The sequence below is a fragment of the Mixophyes fleayi genome, chromosome 3 (assembly GCF_038048845.1).
Source record: "Mixophyes fleayi isolate aMixFle1 chromosome 3, aMixFle1.hap1, whole genome shotgun sequence".
Taxonomy (NCBI): Eukaryota; Metazoa; Chordata; class Amphibia; order Anura; family Limnodynastidae; genus Mixophyes; species Mixophyes fleayi.
In genome coordinates this window covers 200,787,689-200,797,752 of record NC_134404.1, presented here as the reverse complement: position 1 = coordinate 200,797,752, position 10,064 = coordinate 200,787,689, and the positions used below count along the sequence as shown (strand labels likewise).

General features: G+C 40.0%; 1 long non-coding RNA gene across 2 annotated transcripts in view; it reads right to left on the bottom strand.

The window, feature by feature from the left end:
• Positions 1-7,296: 7,296 nt before the first annotated feature.
• The window catches only part of LOC142142851 (uncharacterized), a 112,205-nt gene continuing 109,437 nt past the window's right edge, over positions 7,297-10,064 (bottom strand). For both annotated transcript variants that reach the window (XR_012689356.1, XR_012689358.1), the window contains exon 3: positions 7,297-9,165. This is a non-coding gene — a long non-coding RNA (uncharacterized LOC142142851). The remainder of the gene's footprint in view (positions 9,166-10,064) is intronic.

Genomic DNA, 10,064 nt, shown 5'->3' with positions numbered 1-10,064 from the left:
CATTCAGGAGAGCTCCATTGCTAATTGTTATTACTGAAATACAAATACTAGGCCTGGCAGGCTTTTATTCTGACTTTGAAGTCAAATTGTATGGTGTTATATAGGTTACAGACAAAGAAGAGAGTTCATTGCGCCATTGCTAATTGTCATTGCTGAAATAGAAATTATAGGGCAGGCTGGCTTGGTCTAAATCTGCAGTTACTTTTTACTGTACCATAGCTCACTCAGAAACAGGAGAGGTGGCAGGGTTCAGTGCTGAAACAGAAATTGTAATAATAGGGCTGTCAGTATTCTTAAAAGTCTCCAGTGACATTCTACTGTGCCATAGCTCATACAGAAACAGGAGGGGTGACATTGTTTTTTGTCACTCTCCAGTCTCAGTCATGATGATACTAATCCTTCTACCTCATGTCCTAAAGCCTATGTTCAAGTGCATAGTGGTTTTAAGTCAGGGAAACAAAAATGTAATTAAAAAGCTTGTACCTTTGTAAAGAAAAAGAACCTCTCTAATAAAGGTGAGAGTTTGCTGTAGAAAAGCATAAAATTGACAAAATGCCATTCTACCCAAAATATTACCAAGCATACCTGCATCAGGTAGTTCCCTTCTCTTAGCTAGATTTCAGCACCTGCAATCTACAGTCAGCATATTCACCCTCATCGTTGTGTACATCTTTCTCAAACAATACTAATTCATACCTGCTGGAATTCACCATCACAGAAGTCTGTGTACTTTGATGTAAATGTAGATAATGGCCTTCCTCGTGGAATTTGTAGTTTATTTTATGGCAATATTCTTACAATTTTAGGGCAATTCTTTTAGACCAGCACAAATGTGAAAATGTTGTGCTTACTCATCTACATCACCACTGGGTGTCCTGGGAAAGCTTAGTTTTTTTCTAGAAGCAGTTGGCAAAGAAACTGAAGGAGGAGACGTTGTTGTGTCAAGTACCACTTGAGCTGTCAGCCTGCTGACCAGGAGCTCATTGCATATCTTGTGATCTGGGACAGTGGGAAATAAAGACATAGCTCTTAAACCTTGGATCAAGCACAGTTGGCAAAATGTAGTAATCCGATTTCAAGATGTTGATAACTCTTGGATACTGGTGAAGCAAATTAAGTACTAAATCTACAATTACAATACAGTTAGCAGACTTGCTTTGTTTAATTTCCTCCTTCAATTTCTCTAACTGCTTCTCAAGTGACTTCTTCGCTGGACTAAAGTACATTCCCCCTCAAATTCTTCTTACAGCTGCTGCATTCTCCTATATGCTGTTGCATAATCCCGAAAATTACCGTAAATATTTCAGGACACAGACAGCATCTCCTGCATATCATTGTCATTTTTTTAAAAGTTATGTATCAGCAAGGTGATTGTGTGAGCAAAACAGGAAATGTGATGATTTCCCCCCCGCTGGAATGCTCTAACAATATTGGTGGCATTAGCAGAAATCACATATCCTCAGGAGAGTCCAAGCAGGATAAGTCATGTTGCAATGACATGCCTTACTTTTTCAAACAGGCTGTCAGCAGTATTAGCTCTGACCTGCACCTTGTCTCGTCTCTGATAGCCACCTCTCACTCCCGCCTTCAAGACTTCTCCTGTGCTGCTCCCCAGGAATTCCCTACCACACTCAATCAGACTTTCCCACAGCCTTCAAATCTTTAGATGCTCTTTGAAAACCCATCTCTTTTTTTAGAGGTGACCTTATCCTCGATAACACTATTCACACTAATGCATCCTCACAACTATCCCAATCTCCACTCTGAGCCATACTCGCTCCTCTTGTTTCAGCTGTGCCCTCTTCCCTTTAGAATGTAAGCTCTCTATTGAGCAGCGTCCTCTATACCCTTTGTTTTCATGTCTCCATTCATTTTGTCTGCCTTGTCCGTGCTTGTTTCACGTATGTCTTGTTTTATGTATGTTCTTATCTTCCCTACTGTAGGGTGCTGTGGAGCACTGTGGTGCCTTACAAATCTACGATAATAATAGTAATAATAATAATATGCCTCTTAATGAAGCAGATAATACACAGAGTAGCCTGCCTCAGAAAAATGTGACATACTTGGTTACATGCTGCTGATGTCCCTGCTGGTGAAGGCGAATCACTAACCCAGTGGGCTGTCACAGTCATATAATCTTTAGTTTTCCCAGTTCTGCTTGTCCACATATCTGTGGTTAAGTGTACAGTGGGTAGAATGGCATTTTGTAGCCCAATAATTAAATTTTTACAAACCTTCTGGTAGAGGTAAGGAATAGCTTTTCTAGTGAAATGGTGTTGTGATGGAATTTGGTAATGGGTACACAAGACCTCAAGTAATTGTCTAACACCAGCTGCATTAATAGTGGATATTGGATGTAGATCTAATACTAGCATAGTCACCATGGTGTCTGTGATCCGTTTTGCAACTGGGTGACAGCTTTCAATCTTGCAAAGGATTGTTTAACAGTCAATTGTTGTAAACTACTAGTAGTCTTCTTCTTGGTCTGCTTCTGGGTTGAAGATCCACCCCCAGCAGCAGGAGCAGCAGCAGTGGGCTTAACACACAAGGATTATTCTGAGGAGTCCTGGATAGGGGAGGAGTCATCTCACATTAGCAACTTGGATGCAGGACTAACTCTGATCACTTGTGAGGATATTGATGATGAAGGTGTTGAGAGTGTAGATTGCAGGTGCAGGGATCTAGATGAGAGAAGGGTCCTAGCTGATGCTGGACTGCTTGTTGTTATTTTTTTTAGCATAAGTTTCTGATTTTCCCAAGACCTTTCCATTAACTTGCTTCAAATGGCATAACATGGATGAGGATCCTAGATGGTTAAGGTCCCTACCTCTACTGACTGTGGCTTTAGAAACGCTACAAATGGCTAGACAACTGTTGTCAGGATTTGGGTAAAAATAATTCCACACATAAGAGGTGGATTTTTTGGTCTTATGACAAGGTATGACAATGACCTTCTTCTTATCGCTGGCAAGAACTGTTGCAGTCTTTGTTTCAAAGTGTATGAAAATAATATTGTGACCTAAGAGGTGGTAAAAATTGACTGCAAATGACTTGAAATTAGTGTTATTGAGGTTAATAATAATGTAGGAACAAAAAAAGAGCAAAATTATGTGATTTTAGCATATTTTAGTAATTTTTCTAAAAAATACAGATCGAAAGCCAAAACCAAAACCAAAACACACGAGGATGGTTTTTCCAAAACCAAAACCAAAACACGAAGCTAATTCAGATCCAAAACCAAAACCAGTTCACGGGGGTCAGTGAGCACCTCTAGTTTCAGTGCTCTTCTAGCATCTTTCTCATGGGTTTCCCTCAAGGGCTTGAGAAAGGTGCTAGAAGAGCAATAGATGTTGGACACAATTTTTTGACATAAATTTAGACTGTAAGCTGAGTGTGTGTGTGTATATATATGTGTGTGTGTGTGTGTGTGTGTGTATGTATGTATGTATATATATATAAATATACATAGACTCACAGACAGTTAAGTATGATGTTCACTGCAGTGAAAAAAATAAAGCATTGTGTTGCGTTTCTTGGTTAGATTGTTACAATCAGAGAGGATTGTTTTGTCTTCAGATGGAATCACTAGGAGCGTGCATCATGGAATAACATTTTTATGACCATGCATTTGTTGGCAAGACTGACAAGGAAAAGGTATTTGTTTTTCATTCTTATATTATACTGAATGTGTCATACTCTAAAAGGAAGAAAAACGACTACACTGCATTCTAAACAGTAGAAGTTAAAAAACTGCATTAGACAAATCAAAGGATTTTAAATCAATTGTCATTATAGCTGTTTGTCTCAGTGTAGGAACAGTTAATCAATATCTCCCAACAGTTTTCACAGCTGTGCTTACCAACTAGGCAGATGCCTAGACCAGCACTCTTCAGTGACAGCATATCATTTTTGGAATTTGTTTATCCTTAATTATTTTTTATTTGCGTAGCTTATTAACACTCTTTATATACTATGCTTAGGGAGAAGTAGCTGCAGATATCTGTTGCGGTTGCTTTCCCCCTGGTGTAAGATCTGTGCTGATGTCAGAACACAGGAGACAAGAGGAGCCGGCAACAAGTAGGAGGATCAATAAGACACTGTAAAAAGTTACATAAAAAGGACACAAAAAGAAGAAAAAGAGATGCTCATGAGTGCTCAGGTAATTAAATTACTGTTGGGGCTCGTGAGAAGAATGGGATGGTGAGAAGAGGGGGGCTGCTGAGAAGTGGGGGCTGGTGAGAAGAGGGGGCTGGTGAGAAGGGGCTGTGAGAAGAGGAGGTAGGGCTGGAGAGGAGGGGTTCTGGAAAGGATAGAATTCAGGGGGTGGAGAGAAGGGGGATTTCCTTTGGAGTACATAAATATATGATACATACTATAAAAAAAAGTTATATAAAAAATAAATCAGTAAAATATCAATTTGCAATAATTATCTCTATTAAATGAGAGGAAAGTTGTAACCCACAATTTGATTGTGGGGCTGGTGGGGGAAATAGGCCTTTGTATTGCATGGAATTTTAATAATTTAATGTCTGGGCTGGTGTGGAGTGAAATCAGTCTGTTTGTTAAATACGGAGGTTATTAATTTAATGTCTGGGCTAATAGGGGGAGTGTTTGCTTATAAATGGGAATGTTATTAAAAGCTATTTATTGTTGGGGAGAAAAAGGCTTTTAATTTAATGTTGGGCTGGTTAGGGGGAAGGAAGCCTAATTATTAAACGTGGGTGCTATTTATTTAATGTACGGGCTAAATGGAGCAAATAGACATTACACATAAACGGTATTAATTAAATTCTGGAGCTGATTGGGTGGAAGTAGGCATGTTTATTACAGGGAGAAAGCTACTGATTTAATGTATATCTGGTTGTGGGGAAGTAGGCCTAGATTCTTCACTAACTGTTCAACTTTTCAGAAGGTGAATAATAACTATCTCTTTTCCAAACAGGACCCCCAACTTTCCAGGATGCAGCCAATCAGCAACGAAGCATAGGAGCAGCGGACAGAAGATACCAGCGATACGTAAACACTGAGAGGTAGCATCTATTCCCACAAAGGTACGTTGTAGGGGAAGGGAACCTGCTGGTCCTGTAGCGAACGCAGTGCAGGCAGCTTATGCCGTCCACACATATCTGCACACTTTGCATACTTCTCGATATGTGTCATCCATTGATAGAATATTGGTACTACAGCTTGTAGCACAATATTCTATCAATAGCTGATGTGGCTGTATCCAATAGTATGTGGTGGCCACCTATGCGCAGAGATGCCTGCACTGCGTTTTTCTCATGACAGTGCTACAGGGCTCCTCCCCTAGACTACAGGAGCCCTGTAGAAACAAATGACCATGTGTGAGTGCAATCTCCACAGTATTGTGTTGACCGTGTGTGAGTGCAATCTCCACAGTATTGTGTATTGATGGGCTAGTGTGTTAGATTAAAATAAAATGCAATATAAAGGGATATTTATTTTTTGTTGCATTGTTTATTTTCATTATTTAAGACATACTTGCCTACTCTCCCGGAATGTCCAGGAAACTCACCAAACCTGGGTAGGACTCCAGGACTCCCAGGAGAGTAGGGCATTCTCCTGCATCTTCCCACAATATACAGTAAGGGCGTTCCAAGGACATGCCTATGCAGACGTGACTGATTCAAGATCAGGAGATCAGGGCATCTCTTAAATATATGTTTTTTAGTCGTATCATGTGCAAAAGCAGCAGGGCAGATGTAAGTGTCGACTGATACATTTTTATGTCCAATATGCATTAAGATCATCCTGATTTATTTAGGCTCTTTAATGTAAAAAAAATTTAAAACATTTATTTTTATTAATGATTTGTAATAGATGACCAATTTTTTAATGAAAAATTTAATATGTAAAATATTTTTTTGCATACCTTCTTATGGGAATTTATGTTGCATGTATGCTTGTGCAGTGTGTTCTGTCTACATATGGCAAGAAATATATAGCCACAGCGTACTTATACCAAGATTCAAATGGAAACAAATCTTTATATCCACTTGCATTTAAAATCAGGCTTACATACATACATGTTAGATTCACATTATGCTCAAAGATAAATCAGGCCCTATATCTTCAGTTAAATGCATGGCTGACGCTATCACTTAGAGAACATATGCGCTCGACTAGTAGCACTGGGTTTGGGGGCACCTAAAATTAGAGAAAATAATTAATGCATTATCTGTTCTTATTTACCCTGTGGTGCAGGGCTGTCTTAAGAATGGTAGTGTGCACAAGATTAGTGCTTAGCGCCCCAAACCCCACCTCCGGCCACCATATGTAAACCTTCCAACATGTTTTAATTAAGAATTGAGACAAAAGAATTGGGCCATGATGTCAGAAATTTCCAGACTGAGAACAGCAGAAGATGCCACCACACCCACATTCCAGGCAAGAAGAAAATTGGTGGAATAGGGGCACTGTGGGCACTGTCAGATGAGTGGGGTCAAGTCCTGGACTCTTGCGCTGGTTCCAGTAATAGGAAAACACACTGGGTCTGATTCATCAAGGCACATATGTGGCAATTTTGTGCGCATGCCCAGAAATGGGACATACACCAGTGAACGCAGCAATGTCTTATCCATCTTTGAGAGAAAATGACACCTATGTCAGCATGCGATTTTGGGGAGGAAATGGGGTGGGAAAGGGGCGGATGCATGTGGGCAATGTACAGTAAAGGCATTCCCTTGCACATACATGCGATTGAAACTTTGGTGCATTTAGGAATACGCTGTTTTTTCCGACAAAAAGCCTGTGCCTGCTAGGGGGCTGATCTAAGTTTGCTAACAGCCATGAACTAACACAGCCTCACATCTGCATTATCTAATGAAAGTTTGAACTATCCCCCTGCATACACTCATCTCATTATACACCACTATATAAGTCCCATGGTGGGAAATTACTATGGTGCCATTTCATCAGTAAGTTCTATGTTGCATGCGATTTTGATTGTCCAAAGTCATCTTCAACTTTTTCTTTTTCTTCTTAAAAGGTATAGGTATTTTTTGCTCAAGCACTGCATACTAATGTGAATGGTTTCATTGCAATTGTTGTTAAATCTGTTGTCATACATTTATGCCAAAACTTGTTTGTATGCAAGCGGGTGAAAAACTATTCAACAGGCACATAACATTTTAAAACAATGTTATTGCATGTTTAAATTTATGTGTGTAAATTTTTCAGACTTGTCTATGTATTCTACTATATACACCTATGTAGTAACAAACATACAGACAACAATGTTTGCAAGGCATGAGGTAATTTATTTATTCGCCCCTTCATCCATCGTTTTTACATGCTTTTCCAGCTAGTCATGGGCATGACTCATTTGGAGGAAGAGGAAGGCAACAAGCATCATCCCCTCCGAAACCAGAAACGGGTCCACCGTCGCCAGTCCAGAGAGTGTGTCTTCAGTCCACATGTCAAATGCTGAGGAGGACATCGTTATTGGTTCCAACCTCATGTCATCATGGCCACCCTGTGCATTGTGCAGAGTGACCTAGAATCAATGCACAACAGCCCGACAGCAATACTGCCATTGACCAAACTGTTGGCGATTTTGCATTTCTGTGCCCCATTGAGTCTTTTCAGACCATAGTTGGTGTCACAGCAAGAATGTCCTAAGCCATCTTCAGTCTTTGCATTATGGTGCATGTTACAATAAAAAGGGTGGAAATTAGTTTTTTATATTGTACATAAGGAACAGACTGGATGCTTTTCAAATAGCATACAAATACTTGATAGCTTTACTTTTATACTGATATTTAAAGTTTATCTATGACAACTATAAATCTGTTGCCAAATTTTAATTTATCACCCCCTCCAATACAGTATGGTTTTGCCAAGGGACAAATTTACTTATTTATTTTCCTTTGCTTGCTCTAATTAAGCAGGACTCTATACTCAAATGTCAAATATTGTACTATTACAAAGCACCATATCATGTTAGAAGATCTCCAGAATTGTTTGTATGTTTGGTTTCTCATTACTAATATTTGTTATTTTGTCTTTCTTGTCACCTTTTATAGGAGACAATGCATACCATTCCTACCTTTGCCTCCTCAATCCTCTTTTGAACCCACACATGTAGCAGAAAGTTGCCTTCAACTCGGCCCATATGGCCATTAGATCTTTTGTTGAAAGGGAATTTGGCCTTTTAGAGGCAAGATTTTGGTACCTTGGCTGGTCTGGGGGCATTCTTTTGTATGCGCCAAAGACAGTATTCTCTGTGTGCAGTGTTCCATAACATCGCTATTAGAAGTGGGGTTCCTTGGCTGAAAAGGCCAAGGTTGTTGGTAAGATGGTGGAAGACTTTGACCTAAGCCCTCCTGAAATGGTGGACAGCTTTATTTAAAGAATATGTGCTTTCCACCTTCTTTGCATGTAAGTAATTTTATGATTTTTGTAAAAATATTATGCTTGAATTAAATGAGGACTGGATCGCAGAGATGTCTGGGGGCAGTGGTGGCTAAGGTGTCTAGTGGGGCAGAGGTGGCTAGGGGGGCAGAGGTGGCTAGGGGGGCAGAGATGGCTAGGGGTCAGAGGGGGTTAGGGGGGGAGATGTTGGTTCAAAGTGTGGTTGGGCAAATTAGGAATTCTAGCCAAAAGAGGGTTGTTGGGAAAAAAAAGTGTGTTGTGGGACCAAAAGGGTTTTTGGGGGAAAAAAGTGCATTTGGGCTGGTGAGGGTAGTGGAGCACCATGGTAGTTGGTGATGATAAGAAGGGTAACATGGGCAAGGATTATGTATCAGAATGTCTTGTGTGGTGAAGTATGAACAATTGACAGGGCTGAGGAATTGTGCTAATGGGGAAGGAGAGGAAACGTGTGACATTGGGGCAGGAGGGTTGTTAGTTACATATTGGACAACAAAGTCGGTGAGACTGGACAGGATATTTTTAATGTCAGTGAAATGTCAGTGAAAGTGTGATTCATTGTGTTGAGGGAAGTGTACAACTTGTTTTCAATATGGGTGAGGGTAGTGCTCATCTCTTGGATAGTGTGTTTTATTGCTGTGTTGGATTTGTAAGTATGCGATAAAAGTTCCTTCTGCCGACTGACCCCTGCATCCTCTTCCATCTGAGTCTCTTCCACATTACAGGCCTCCTCCACCAGTTCCTCCTGAGCACCACCTGTATGTGCATTATCATCTAAAAAAAAGAAAGAAAAAACCCCCAAAAAGGTTACCCAATGACATACAGCCCCAGTCACAGTTTCAAGTACCCCTGAAACAGTTGGCATTTCCCCAGCCAAAAATTTCATTCACCCTGTACATATTCTAATATCAAAATTCAAAATCAAAATCTTAATTTTTGGTAAACTTAAAATGTTGATATTTTCATTCAATTTATTATATAAAAAAGTCTATATTCGTTCAAAATTGGTTGTGTGTGTTCATTTTTCTAAATAGGAAAATGTGTAGTCAGGTATATTAGTACCATAATGATGGGGCATTTCGAACTTCAGCTAATATTTGAAACACATTTGGAATTTTTGAGTGGATATTAACTGCAATACATTTGCAAACAAAATTAAGTGCATGATGAGGGTAACAGATATAATAATTGCATAAGTTAGTCACCTATTATTGTCATGAATGAGTTACAGTTTGTGTGGTGGATAACCGTTTCCTTTCCTCACACAGTATATAGCCTCAAAACCATTATGCCACTATCATCATATGGGATGCAGTCACAATGTTTACATAAATTATCAAATTTATACAGACAATAGAGTATACATTAAAAAATGTGTGGGCCTCCCCCATACAGTTTAACTAACCCTTGTGCTACCAGCCTATGCTGGTACTAGCAAAATTGGGGGCCAAAAACTATGGGGTCCCTCCAATTTTGTTGGTACTAGCACTAGGTTTTTCCAGCTCAGGCTGGTGGCCCTATAGCAGGGAACCCGCAGCATGGGGTCCACCTGCCATAATGACTACTAAGCCCAGGCACCAGGATACCCATCTAATGGCTGCCAGGCCATGCTGGCACTGGGGGGAACCACAAGTGTCAGCATTTCCTTGCACCCAGCACCCTCTGGGACCTGT